Source organism: Ostrinia nubilalis, chromosome 27 (genome assembly GCF_963855985.1).
Source record: "Ostrinia nubilalis chromosome 27, ilOstNubi1.1, whole genome shotgun sequence".
Classification (NCBI taxonomy): Eukaryota; Metazoa; Arthropoda; class Insecta; order Lepidoptera; family Crambidae; genus Ostrinia; species Ostrinia nubilalis.
Genome location: NC_087114.1, coordinates 8,407,301 through 8,422,040, shown reverse-complemented (window position 1 = coordinate 8,422,040; position 14,740 = coordinate 8,407,301). Strand labels below are relative to the sequence as shown.

General features: G+C 37.0%; 1 protein-coding gene across 1 annotated transcript in view; it reads right to left on the bottom strand.

Annotated features, from left to right (window-relative positions):
• LOC135084818 (trithorax group protein osa) overlaps positions 1-9,590 on the bottom strand; it is a 60,163-nt gene extending 50,573 nt beyond the window's left edge. Inside the window, exon 1 of the mRNA XM_063979559.1 lies at positions 9,467-9,590. The gene's annotated coding sequence lies outside the window, so the exon portion shown is untranslated. The remainder of the gene's footprint in view (positions 1-9,466) is intronic.
• Positions 9,591-14,740: the final 5,150 nt, after the last annotated feature.

Here is a 14,740-nt window from a genome sequence, read left to right as displayed (position 1 = left end):
TCTATCTATTACTTTTTCACGCTTAAACCAACGAACTTGGTTTTATGGAATAAGGCAGAGTAAGCCTCCACACCCCATCAGGCCAGGGTGGGGAGTGTAGACCAACAAATCCTCCATTTACCAATGGTCCGTGACCCTCACTCGGCATGGGGCACACTGAAAACCAGCGCCGTGGCCTTCGTCACCGTGGGCCACGGCATATGCTGAGTGGGGTCCCGTTGCAGTGGGCATCTTGTTGGTGAATGGGTGGCACTGCTCAGTTTACTCTTGTTTTTATTTTTTCTTCTTCCATTATTATGTGCCACTGTCATGTCTATGTAATTGCCTGTATTTGTGTGATGTCCATTGTAATAAATGTATCTTTCTTTCTTTCATTTGCCTCTGGTAAATTAGAGAGTCGTGCTCCTACAGTGGAGACATAATGACCTGATGATTAAAGTAAAGTTAGTTTGAAACTCAAGGAAATATACAGAGGTAAGTTTTTATCCAGGTTTTTTGGAAGACGCGCGCTTAGCGCCTCTTTCTGAGTGATAGACCACCATTTACAAAGGTGAAGCCGCGAGCAAATGCTAGTAGAAATAAATAAATGAAACCACTATGTGAGATTTAATAATGAGGCTTTAGATAAAATATATCAAATCAATCACATTTTGATTGCCTTTAGTGGGAGTCAAACCCGATTCCCTTCACAAACCACATTATTTTTCCGATGCTTTTCTTTGAGAACAGACAATAATGATACCAGAGTCGCCTTACTCTTCATATTTGCTGACACGCAATCCTGGGGTTGCACTTTCGCACCGTCGAGTGTCGGGTTCGATTCCCGCACGTAACACAACACCGAAGTCCCAAGACGCTTCCGTCGTCACATCCGGCGGGGTTGACACAGATTGTGAACAGACGAAAGGTGAAGACTGGTTTGACAGACGTAGTGTACGTCCACCTACCCGATGGACTGACGACCTCAAGAAGATAGGTGACAGTTATTGAGATTTTTGCAATTATAATCCGCCGGGGGTTGACACAGCTTGAACTGTGTGACGAACAGGACAAAAGGTGGAGTATATTGGTATGAGTAGACATAGTGTAGGACGACCACCTGCCCGATGGATAGACGACCTCAAGAAGATAGGTTGCAGTTATTGAGATATTTGCAATTATAATGCTAATTTCTGAAACTTATCTGTAGCGCTCACCAAAGAAAGGTTTTCACTGAAAACCAGCCTCCCGGCAAGGCTTACCCTTCGCCACGATTCAAGCTAAGTATACATCATTATGGTTCCATTAACTGTGTATTGAAACACAAAATATTACATTCGGGCTCAAATTAAACAATATTCTAACTTCCACATATTTTATTATTTTTCAAGTGAATCATGTGTAAGATTCTTACACGCAGACTTCTTTACAAAACAACACAATAACAAACCTATTTCCATGTTAATCCCATTCCCATTTGTAATTAACACCTGATTTCGCGATTAATTAATCATTAACCGATTAGCACCATTAGAATGGACTACAGATGTAAATGGTCGTCTTTAGAAACGTATTAAACCTGATCTCCTACGCATCGCATTCATACATACAAATCATCTAAATATACAATACTAGCTCTCCGCCCGTGGCTTCGCGCGCGTGGACCCCTGAACCCTATGTTTTTCCAAAATAAAATTTAGCCTATGTTACTCGTGGATAATGTAGCTTTCGAATGGTGAAAGAATTATTTAAATCGGCCCAGTACTTTTTGAGCCTATTCATTACAAACATACAAAAATAGGTACAAATCTTTCCTCTTTATAATATTAGTATAGATAGTATAGACAAAAGGAGAAACTGACTGACTGACATATCAACGCACAGCCTAAGCGGCTAAACGTAGGCACTTGAAATTTGGAAGGGACGTAGCTTAGATACCGTAGAGGTGCACTAAGAAAGGAATTCCCGAAATTCCCACGGGAACGGGAATTAGCGGGAAAATCCTTTTGTATGAAAAATCTAAACCGCTTAAGTTAGACGCTTGAAATTTGGCATGCAGATACCTTAGTAAACTTAAAGCTTAGTTACAACAGGATATTGTAAAATTCCCACGGGAACGGGAGTTAGCGGGAAAAAACATTTGTATGAAAAAATCTAAACCGCGTAAGATAGATGATGGGGGTAAAACGGGATCCGTGCGTACGAAGTCGCGGGCGGCCGCTAGTTTGTGGTATACAAACAAGGAAATAAGACTAAAGAAAAAAAAACTCAAAACTGATCTAGGTCACGCTGATGATATGCAAATGTTAGTTTCATTAACAATCTTAGCTGCCCACGCGTCGCATTCACGTACAACACAATCTATCTATTGTTGCAGTCAAACTGCAAAACTATTTAAATGATCATGAAAAAACAAAAGTGTAGCTTTGTGCGCTGTGAGCTAATTTTTTATATCTAAAATCCATGACAGAGCAGAAGCTGAAATAAAAGAAGAAACAGAAAATAAATCGATCCGGCTCAAAGGATCAATGAAAAGAATACTATGTACTAAGAACTATATTTCTACACCACATAAACTAGAAATCAGAACCCTTCCTTTTGGCTTCGCCATATTATGCATGAAATCGCAAAAGGAAGTCTGAATTGTTGACGCTATTTACTAAAATTCTAACATTGTCATTGGACAACTTGCTAAATGTCCAATTTAACAAATTCCCGCGACATACCTCGCTCGGATTATGTAGACGGATCGTCACCAGAGTCGTGCCTTTTGAATATTAAACGAGTCAGCACGATCCAACGACAAGCAGCGTTCAATTAAACAAATTACATTTGATTTGTTTTCTTTGAAGACGCTAGCTGCTTTTAGATATTCGGTTTATTTATAAAGTAAAGCCAGATTTGTAAGGGAAAAGAAAATTTCTGTTTTGCAATCATGACATGACTTTTCTATCCTTTTCGATCTCATCTCATAGAAAGTGATAGATACTTGTCTGGAGTTTTTAGTGATGGAATACGCTAGATACGAAGGATGAAATACAATGTTAACTGACTAATTAAAAGTCCCATGATCACTCGCTTCTTCTTATATCAGAAATAGTTTTTTTGAATCCACGTTTGGATTGGAGTGACAAGACAACTCAAAGCAAAAGATGTCCTTCAAGTGAGACAGTTAGTTTAAAGATTTTCTAAGACTAGAGCTGACATTCCACCAGTAGGCTAGGCTTAGGATGCACGCCACGATAAACTTTCATCGATTTACTCGATAAGCCCATACATTTGTCGTCTAAAACCATCGACAACCAACAACATCGCACATTACCCCGGCTGGACACGCCTCGCGCCTCATTACCCAAACCGCCACGACACGCGTAGCGCGTCACCAGCCGTTGCCTCCTTCGCCTTATTTCGCTCAGTCCCGCGACACGCCCGTGTGAATGGGCGACATAGACGGGCCGTCGCCGCAGACGCGCGACTTGAATATTTATAACTGCTTACCAATGATTTATAAGTCAAAGGCGATAGATTGAGGCCCGACCGGGGACTGCGGGTTCAATCCGAAAAACGTTATCCGACTCGAATATTGACATCTCTCTCACGCAAAGCGAAATGCCGGTATGAGCGTCGGTGATAGTAGACCCGACACCACGTAAACTGTGGAGTAGCTTGTTGAATCTGGTAAGTCTTAATAGAGTGAGATATTCACGAGGTCTCTAGGTTCAGGCTAGTCCAGAAGAAAATGAGAAAAGTCCCAAATCAATCAATAACGAATGGACACTCTCTATGGCAGAGGTCTTTGTTTAAAAAGCGCTATAACACGTCAGGTCAAACCGCATACGATATGGCTGAAGACTTATGCTGGGTTTCACCATCTTACTTTAGACTTTAACAAACGTCAAAAATCTGTCAAACCCCATACAAAAAACACCGGTTATCGTTATGGTTACGGTCAAAGTTAGGTGTTGCACCTCAGCCTTACAATCAAAAAATTGTTCTTTTTGTTTTTGCTATTAGCTAGTCCTTTTAATTAGCAATATACACCACTACCAATTACATAAAATAAACATAAAGCTCGTAACAAATTGAAATTCCTAGAAACAAACAATAAAACTGCAACAAAGGGAATAATTGATATACTTTATAACGTTACCGCTTATTACGGTAAACAGACCATCTACCCTGCAATCAGTGCGGGCAATTAAGCTATCAATGCACCCTACGTTTAGCTCGTACGTTACCGTGTGCAATGCAGCTATGGTGTAATAGGGCTGTTTGAATTTGAATCAATTATCAAAGAGACAAGGCAACATGTTCTTCAATTGGGCCCTTATAATGCGAGTAATCCCACGTCTCTTTTCCAATACTGCATCTGCTGTATAGCCAGGATATAAAGTTTGGACTCCGATCGGGAAGATTGGCGACGGAGAAGAAAATTTCTTGAATTGAGGCCGTTCATCAAGGGGTGAGAAGATGCCCGGTCCAATGTTTAGCCTTGTAAGTACCAGCAAATCGAGACACAATAGAAATCAATTGTTACCGCGGTCTCATGCGACCACTTTGGGTTCCACGTGATAGAATAACTAATATGGTGCAGCTCGTGACAGTGCAACAGTACGACAAACAGCCGCAACAGTGACTCGACGTGGTCGTCAATGAATGAATGATATTTTATGTCCAGCAATGGACGTCTGAAAGAAGACGAATGAAACAAATACACAGCGAAAGATTCAGAGGTAGGTACAGTAGACCAGGAAAAACTAAATTATGGACAATACAAAAATGATTATACAGTCACCGACACTAATATTACTAATCAAAACAATGACATAATAAGTGCAGAAAGTCCAAGGTAGCAATAGTATCTATTATTGTATAAAGTATAATATACAATTTGCAAGTAGGGATGGCCCCTCCCCACCTCCCATGCTTCATAAAAATGTGTTTTGGACTAAATTGAATAATGACAAGAGGTGATAATGATTTGATTCTCAAAATTGTACCTAAACGATTCGATCGACTGCGTTATCATTCACATAATTTAATTACCATTATTGAACCAGAAGAATCTTATCTATATCTTTGATTGTCTAGATATTTTTGTCTGTACGAGATAATTCAGTGTTTAACATTAAAAAAAAGTCTTTATTCGTCATCGCACTTTAATCGATACTTCAACTAATCGATCTAGAATCGCCATCCCTATTCGCAAGACCCATTAACAATTCATGGGGGCAGAAAGGTAGAGACTGATGTGGCTTCTCAGGGCTCTCATTAAATTAATAGCTAAATAAAAACTATTGATGATATGCACAAGCGCGGGGAAACCACCAGCTGTCAGTGTTATTAAAGAAATGATAATTTACCGGAATGCAATAACAAGCGATGGAATGTCGAAGGCCATAGTGAATTCATAGGATAATATTTAAACGATCACTGAATAAACCACGGATACTCTCGGCGCACTTAAGGGACTCTTATCTAGGTATAAATAAGACGTCAATTTGTAGGTGACAATTTATTGCTTGACACAGGTTGTCAATGGTTCACAAATGTTGTCAAAGGTTCACAGATGTCAAAATACTCCAGGTATATAAAGCCAGGGAAAAAAATCTGGACACCGCGGTACAGCTTTACGCGTCTCAAAGAGCAGTGACATCTATTGGCAAATTACACAAACAAGTTTCATGGAAGGTTTGTACAATCACAGTGATGAACCCAACCCTCCCCAACTCGTCTGGCCAGCGTGGGGAGTGCAGGCCAAATCCGAGAGGGTCGTGCTCCTGCAGTGGATACTTAATGACCAGTGGGCTAAGTGTGAGTTTATTAAAAAATGTATGAAAATTTTTAGTTTTTGAACGTTTCCCTCTAGGGGCGCTGTAAAATCCGTCATACATTTAATGTAATTTTTTGACGCGCTCACGATATAAACACACACTAGGCCCTCTGATGATGATGATGAGGCCAGAGAAGAAACTTACGCCGTATCAGATCTGGCTGAGGTGTAATAGCCGAAGGCACACGGTGACACGGATGTACATATAACACATATAGATAACAGAAGAGATAAAATGATTTATTTTTGAGAATTAATAGGTAATTCAGACGGTTGATTTCGGAATGCATTATTGGCGCTTGACGTCACAGATTAGATTAATGCGTATATCTATGTAAAAATTGCATTTATACTGGTCATAAAAGCAAGTGTCTGAAAGGGGCCTCTATTCCTTGCACAAACTATTTGTTATTTAGTTTAAGAACACGCAAGCCTTGAAGTATAAGAAGATTTATACGCCCTATCTTAGACACACAAAATTTTAGACAACATAATACTATCGGGAATCTCAGAATATCACATACCCAAAGCAAAAACTCAGAAATAGCATTGACGTAAACGTGAGATTTTAATCTTAGGAGTATAATGTACATAGTTAATTTTATCATCCTTTTCCCTGATTGCTTCCAATTAAACCCCCGAACAGGCTTCAAATACCTATAGTGCCTATCGAAAGGGACACTTTAGATTCAAATTAACCAATTTGCCCCACTTACAAATTCCGAAAGAAAATTCGTACGACCTTTATTACAAATTCTTATAAAGTTCCAAATTGTTTGATCAACAAATTACTTGGGAACACTTATAAAAGTCGAACGTTTAGCTGTAATCTAAAATTAGAAGCTCTTTCTTGGGAAGCGTCGTAAAAAGTTTATACCCATTTTATTTGTTTAGATACACTCCGCTACATTGATATACAAGAATTCATCTCGAACCCGGAAGATTTCCAATCATGAATCATCTTATTTGCATCGCTAAATAACATATTTTATTCTGTATTTTTTGCTGTGTAACGTTTTCAATCGATTAATAAAATAACATAGTGAGTAAATCTAATTGATTAAAAAAAATCTATTAATTAATTATACGAAATAGTCTCAAAACTAACCAGTATTTCATTGACATTTCGATAGTTACTTTTTCGATTACCTTTAGTTTTTTTGCAGACAAGTCTACAAATAGCACGACAAGTCTACAAGTCTACCAACAATTTCACAAATATTCCTCCAAAGTAATATGTTATCATTGCATTTTCTTTGATGATCGACCTTGAAAATTCGCTTTTGTTCTCTCAAATACTCAGAGTGCTGAAGAATCAAACGCTTTTCACGGAACATTGTTTGTGCTAAACCAGTTCCAAGTCAATTGCAAAGGAATACAAATGGTCTATAAATAGTGCCTTGCAGGAGCCCTATGATAGTTAATACACGCTAACAAGCCAAGAAAATTCGTAGTTTTAATTGGAGGCTTCGGAAAACTCATGATTATAGTTAATTACACCTTCGGGCGATTGAATATTCTCTATAGGTGTAATTAAATTGCCATGTTAGTGACCCAGATGCGGTGACGTGGTGCATTCAAATATGTATGAATTCGGCTCGTTAGAAATTCTATTGGTGACAGTGACAACTTGCCATTATGTTGTTAGCACCTCCTTTACGTTCTTGTAATCTTTTATTATTGAAATACGACATGTTAAATTGATTGCATTATTTGTAGGTATTTAACAGTTAAATAGTAGACAGGTTTTCTTTGTTTAGATTGTTAATTATTTGTCTGTGACTAATTAATTGTATTCTTAGGGCTCTTTTTACAATTTAATAGTTTTTAGCACCACAATCTTTTCAATAAGATTTCACCATCTTTTGAATAAGACGTTTTGGACAAAAAAAGAGGCCGTGCGTTTGCAAGACCGCACACTAACCGTTGTTATTGACATTTTTATTGCAAAGCAGTTATTGCAATTTTCCGAGTGCAGTCCTGCAAACGGGCCACTGAATGATGTACGACTCAAAACGTCTCATTTGAAAGATCCCTGTAATTATAACGCAGAATTTATAATACTTGATAAGTGTTGAGAAAGTACAAGACGAGAGTTGATAAGTGATTCAGATTATAAAAAAACATGCCCAAGAAAATTTCAATAAAGTTGAAAGTTATGATGAATACATCAAACCTGACAACGAAATGGGTCATCGCCGAGGCATGTAGCATCTCTGGATATTATCATAATACGGATGACATCATAATTAAAACAATATAGTTAATGGGGCCGATAAAAAGTTATGCAAGAGTTGAGCTATTGTTTGACCATGATGGTTTTGATAACAATGATGGTGATGCTGAATTTATCTCCAGTGTTATGGAGAAGGTGGTAATGCAAGGTGACTGTCTGGGACAAAAGAATAGCCGGTGATCTCGGTCGTTGGGACTGCCATATGTCCAGCAGTGGACTAACGTGGATTGCGTTTCTAGACAAAGCAGCATGAGCCACAGCTATTTCGAAGAACCAACGCTCCAGCGTTTTTGTACTAGAACTAGAATCAATTTTGAAATTAAACTGTCACAAAATTTCTTTGTCAAGAATGGGGTCTGATTATGTCTTTTTAAATATAGATCAGAATGAAATAGATAAAGAGCACTTGATTCTGCTTATCACACAAGCGGTATAAATGATTTAATATAATTAGCTATAATATTTTTCTCCACAAGATTTTTTTTGCCTTATTTTCAGGATTCTTTAGTTTTAAGGAGTAAAAAAGAATATTGTAGAGCAATTTCACGAGAAACGAATCGTTTCAGAGAGAGAGACGTAACTTTTGTCTAGACATTGAAAAGTAATGAAAATAATTCGTAACCTGATAACAAGAAAGTAATCAGAAATAGGTAATGTATCATATCTGTATCAGAATAATCCAATAAACATCCGATTTGATATGAAATGTGTTACATTTAGAAAGTGAACTTGAATATTAAATCAAAATGTCGGCACAAAAAAGACACGTTCCAATCATTTGAAATTGAAACGTATGATTGACAGTTCGAAAATTTGAATTCAAATTTTAAAAAGGGTAAATACTCCCGAATTCTGAAGTTTCTATTTGCGGTACTAAAAAAATCATTGTATTTTTTATTACATTTTTTGAGCCGATTTAAAAATCATTTTTGATCAATTCCAACCTTTCGATGGATGAAAATTAAGCAATTGACAATTTGAGATATTTTTAAAACAAGATGCGCGACCACTTAAGTGGCTGTAGGTAATAAATAACGACGATTTAGTGCATAGTTAGATGTTATTTATTTAACGTCTCGTCTATTGCTTCTAGTAATTTTATCTTTATTCGATTCTGCAATATCGAATTTATTTTTAAAACGGTATATTTTAAACAGATATTTGTCGACAATGGACCATGTAGAGTCGTCTATATTTCGGAATTTATCCAAACAAAGTGGTGTGAATCATATTTCACATTCAAACTTTTTTTAAATACTTCTTTACCATTTTTCCAGTTTCAAAAATTCGACCAAAAACAAAACACTGCAAAGTTCGAATTTCGAACTTTTGAACGACGCGCGGTCCTCGGTCGGTTATAAACAAAGAGAGAGAGACAGCACATGGACACAGATACCCTCATTTCTTTCAAAACTCACATCCACAGTCACTTTTGTATATGAAATTTGTTTATCACAAACACTGCACTATTTTCGTGGTGCACGTAAAGTTAGTTACATCACAAGTTGGTCGACGAACGCGCGGGCGGGCGCGTTCCGTCGCGGCGAGGGCACTACTGTCGCCGGAGCGGCAATGGCGGCGCGCGAACGGACGGTGTTGCCATACGCGGGTTGCACATTACCCGGCTGACAAAGTTTTGCAACTGAAGTATGTAAATGTAAAAAGTTTCCTGATAAGAATTGACGATTTTTTGACGTAAATAAAAATAATTACAGGTTAATAGACATAGTATATAAGCCCTCAATGTAACTGTTTGTTGCTGTCCAAAATAAAGAGATAAAAAAATAGAGTTGTGGTGCATATTTGTTGAGAGAGAAGTAAATTAGTTCTCTATCTTATTGGTAAAATTAATTATTGTATAACGTAACTTCATGAACAGTAAATTATTTTGATGGAATGGTTTGAAGCGATATTTCAAAATGTTTACAATAATATGCCAAAGCATTTATTACGAGTATATTGACGGATTAGTTGTTATCGATACAAGGTTATCCAGGGATGGGTCACCTAAGCAGGTGTTATTACTATCAGTCAAAAGGTATAACTTTTCAAAATCAAACATTATCACTATGACACAGACTGAAAGCAATGACGAACTTTCTGATAAAAAGATACATCGTGACATTGTGATTATGATAGTGTTGTTGCCAATTACGCAGGTGGCGATAATAGTTAATGATTATCTGTAACATAATGTTTATTCGACTTTATAACTACACCTTTAAAAATATCACTGTTATCTAATATTATCATCTTTATCACTTCAGCTTATCTTTATTTTGCTACTACATCCAAGAAAAAGCTTTTAAAATTAATTCCATTACAAAGGATAAAATACAATTTTCGCACTTTTTCACCGAGTAGAACTTTCAAGTCCAAAGAATAAGAATTTACCCTAAAATAAGGCAACGAAAGCTCTCCCACCTCTGACAACACTACTATTAACGCGACGTTGCCACCCCTCCGCTCCACTAGGGCGCTGCGAGCGCAACAAAATGAGGTTAAAGTTGCCCAACTCTAAACTTTTTTTTAATTCGAAAAGCTAATCCGAAGGCAATTAGTGGTTAAAAAGTTTTTACCAAAAAAAACTCCTTGATAAATGAAGACTTTTTTGAAGATAATAAATAACAGAGTCTATGTAAAAGTTTTATAACTGGCACAAAAGTGCTCGGGTGTCGTAAAATTTTTATTAATGGCAGTTGTTAAATTTCGATGACGTTATATTATAGTGGTGGTGGAGTTTTGGGAGTTGTTTGTTAAACTATCTTTTCGAGACTGTGAAAGGACTTCACTTCAAGACTTTCGTTGCGAGTTGCAAGGACTTTGCAAAATCTTGGATAATACCTACCTCCTACACGTTATTAAACGTTAAAATAATTCAAATTTATGATTACTGCAAGTGTACAAATAACAAAATAATGATGTCACAAGCTGACGTCATCAATTTAATTCGTAAATTGTAATTTGATCCGCAGAGATATTAAAATAAAGTCAAATCAATTTATTTTTTAGTCTCTTAGAGATAACATTGAAACATATAACGTAGGTACAGATTATTTGAATGATTCATGGTTTGATATAAACTGACGTTTGGGTTATGATTTCGTTGTTTAAACATAAATTTCTTGTGAGAGTTTTCTAAATAAACCAACAGAGTATTTAGATGAAATTATGATTTATTCAGAAGTACACAAGTTTATTTAAACAAGGGGTCAATGATTCCAAAGATCCATGATTCCATTTCCCATAGAACACCTCCTAGAACCTAGAAGGAGGCCTCTTATTATTTTATTTTTTTGTTGTTTAAATTCAAAGTTGTAATTAGGTAGGTACTATATTATGTTATTGTATTGTGTAAAGTTCACGGGTTGCTTACATTATAATATTATGCATGCTGTGGTTATCGTTTGTGTGGGAGCAGTTAGCTAGAGACCTTTGGCTTAATTTTTTTTTAATTGTGTATAATACTGTATCTCATGTTGATAGCCCAATAAAATAAATAAATAAATAAATAAATAAACACTATACTCAGCTATCGTGATGGAAAATGATGATTAGACCGAAGGTGGAAGCGAGCTTCACCCAGAATCCTCAACCACAGAGGAACTGGCTACGTTGCCTTCAGGCTTCAACAATGTATTTCAGCTATCATGTTAGAAAATGATGCTTAGACCAATGGTGGAAACGAGCTTCACCCAGAATCCTCAACCACAGAGGAACTGGCTACGTTGCCTTCAGGCTTCAACAATGTATTTCAGCTATCATGTTAGAAAATGATGCTTAGACCAATGGTGGAAACGAGCTTCACCCAGAATCCTCAACCACAGAGGAACTGGCTACGTTGCCTTCAGGCTTCAACAATGTATTTCAGCTATCATGTTAGAAAATGATGCTTAGACCAATGGTGGAAACGAGCTTCACCCAGAATCCTCAACGAGAGAGGAACTGGCTACCTTGCCTTCAGGTTTCAACAATGTATTTCAGCTATCATGTTAGAAAATGATGCTTAGACCAATGGTGGAAACGAGCTTCACCCAGAATCGTCAACGGCAACCACAGACGAACTGGCTACCTTGCCTTCAACTGACGAAACACAACAATGCTATTTTGAGGTAGAGTTAAGAAAATAAACTTTATTTATGTACTGTTAATAACGCAAAAGTTAATGTAAAGGATATTAAAGATACATTTATCACTGTTATAATGAATATTGCTATAAACGAATCAAAACAAATACACACAAACATTACAGGGCACCCCGCTACGATACCCGTTCAGGTTTATTGTTTCAATGAATAATATTTCAATAAAATCGTAATTAATTTTAATGGCGATCCTATATAGGTCGGGCTTGCGGTTTGCCTTGTGCAAAACAAATAAAGTGATAATTTTAATATGTATTATCATGCGAATATAGAATCACTGCAAGTCCAGCCGGAATAAGCTCAATAAGCAGATTGAGATTATTAACCTGATTTACCTTAGCAGAGGTCATCATCATCAGGTAATTTAATCGCCACTGCAGGAGCACAGCACAAATGGAGAATTTAATTTTAGTCTATACTCCTCACACTGACTAGATGGGAAGAGTAAATAAGCAACCTTATTCAAATAAACACACATGGCTTTTGCACTTTATTGACATTGTTGACGAATGACATAGTCGAGAATTTTCTAAGGTTCAAAAAATTTAAAAAAAAGCTCCAACATTTGTACCTAAACATCATGGGTTATTTCATAATCTTAAAAAAATGTCTATCATTATTGCGACCGTTTTAATAACTTTTACAAGCACTATACAATCGCTCAAACAATTTGAATTTGAAGATGATATATTTGTGAATAAAGATTACTTATTTAAAATAATAATAACTTCAAAGGGCAAAGAAACATCATAGATATTGAAAAAAAAAAGCTTTTGGTTTCATCACTGAACTATTAACTAACCATAACAAACCCGTTAACAAACTAATACATCTAATTATTCACCGTTCAACAATGTGTATCAGCCTTGCGTTGCCCGAGCTACGACTTACGAGTATAATACATACAAATTAATCAATTAATTTAAATAAACACCTCCAATATAGGCAAAGAATGTTTCCTGTGTTTTGCGGAAGAACTGGCAAAGGGCATGATGATGATAGAAGAAAATGTCCTTGAAAAGTTCCTGGCAAAGGGCATGTAAGCATGTTGATAATAAAATAGAAGATATGAACAGAGAGCACAAACATCAGACTTCAAAATATTGTAGCAAAATAGCTTGATGTGCCGAAAAAGCTAAAAAGCTTGAAGCAAACAAAGTATACGTAGACTTTTTCATTGTACCTAACTCGCATCAATACTTATGACTATAATTTGTATATTTTAAAGACTGTAAACCCTTGAAAAGGAGGCTGACAATAGTGACTGAGTTTCTTGCGCTGCTTCTTCTCAGCACTGGCCCATTTATTGTCCCGAAGCAGTGACAGGGTTAATACTGGGACGTGTAAAAGTGCTTTTTAAAAGCCTATTTGCAAAAATAAATGAGTTTTGAGTTTTTTTTTACGACATCTCAGTCGGAATCCGTCAAGCCAAGAACTACATAACATAATGTATGTAACTTGTATGTACGAGTACATATCAGTAACATACTTGCTCTCAAAACACTTCCACCTGGACAAAAATTCAAAACCAACACCGAGCTTTGAACGAAAACAGTCGAGTACACACCGAAAACGTCTCGTGGCCTAATTTTCCCTCGCGAACAATAGCTCAGCACAGCTTTATATGGTGGGACATATTGGTCAGCAATGGGACTAATATGACCATTTGCTGTTGCCCAATACCGAGCCGGGGTTGCCAGGTTGGGGAGGTTACCCTGATTTTGGGGAAAATAGAAATGACGTGAGCAACACAAGTAATATTGTCTAAAATGGTGTAGGTATGTCTTGTTGGTGTTAATAAATAAATAAAATAAGTAAAATAACACCCGTAGTCACAAACGATGCTTGCTTAAGTGAAGCAGCAGATCGAACGCATAGCGTTGAATAGAGCTCTGTGATTAGTTAATGTGTGATACTGTACGTAGTGTACGTCCACGCGCACTGTGAGACCTCATAGTAATGTTTGTGTATACGGGCGTAAGAGAAAAAACCTGTTGAACGGCATGTGAAATGGAGAAACAACAATAGTGCGTATCTGAATGAAACGTGTTTTTTGTTTACTTCACAGTTTTCACATAATGGAAGGCCTGACCCCTAGAATAAAGATCACAGGACTAAGGGAAAACTGGTCTAGTGAGATTTTTACTATTAAGACGTTTATTCGGAATTTAACTAATTTACAATAATTGATTTCTTTAAGGGTCCCTGCAAACTACACGGACTTTTCGTATTTTCGTATCGGCCGATTTTTAATAACTGTCTTTCCTGAACACTATAAACCGGGCCTTTTCAAGGCGAGAGTGAACAATAATTGATTTGTTTAAGGGTCCCTGCAAACTACACGGACTTTTCGTATTTTCGTATCGGCCGATTTTTAATAACTGTCTTTCCTGAACACTATAATCCGGGTCTTTTCAAGGCGAAAGTGAATAGGCACTTACAGGGCAGATATGTACCATCCTAGACTGCATCTCACTTAACACCAGGTGCGATTGCGGTCAAATATCTGCCTTGTATAACATTAAAAAAAAAGTATCAACAAAAAGT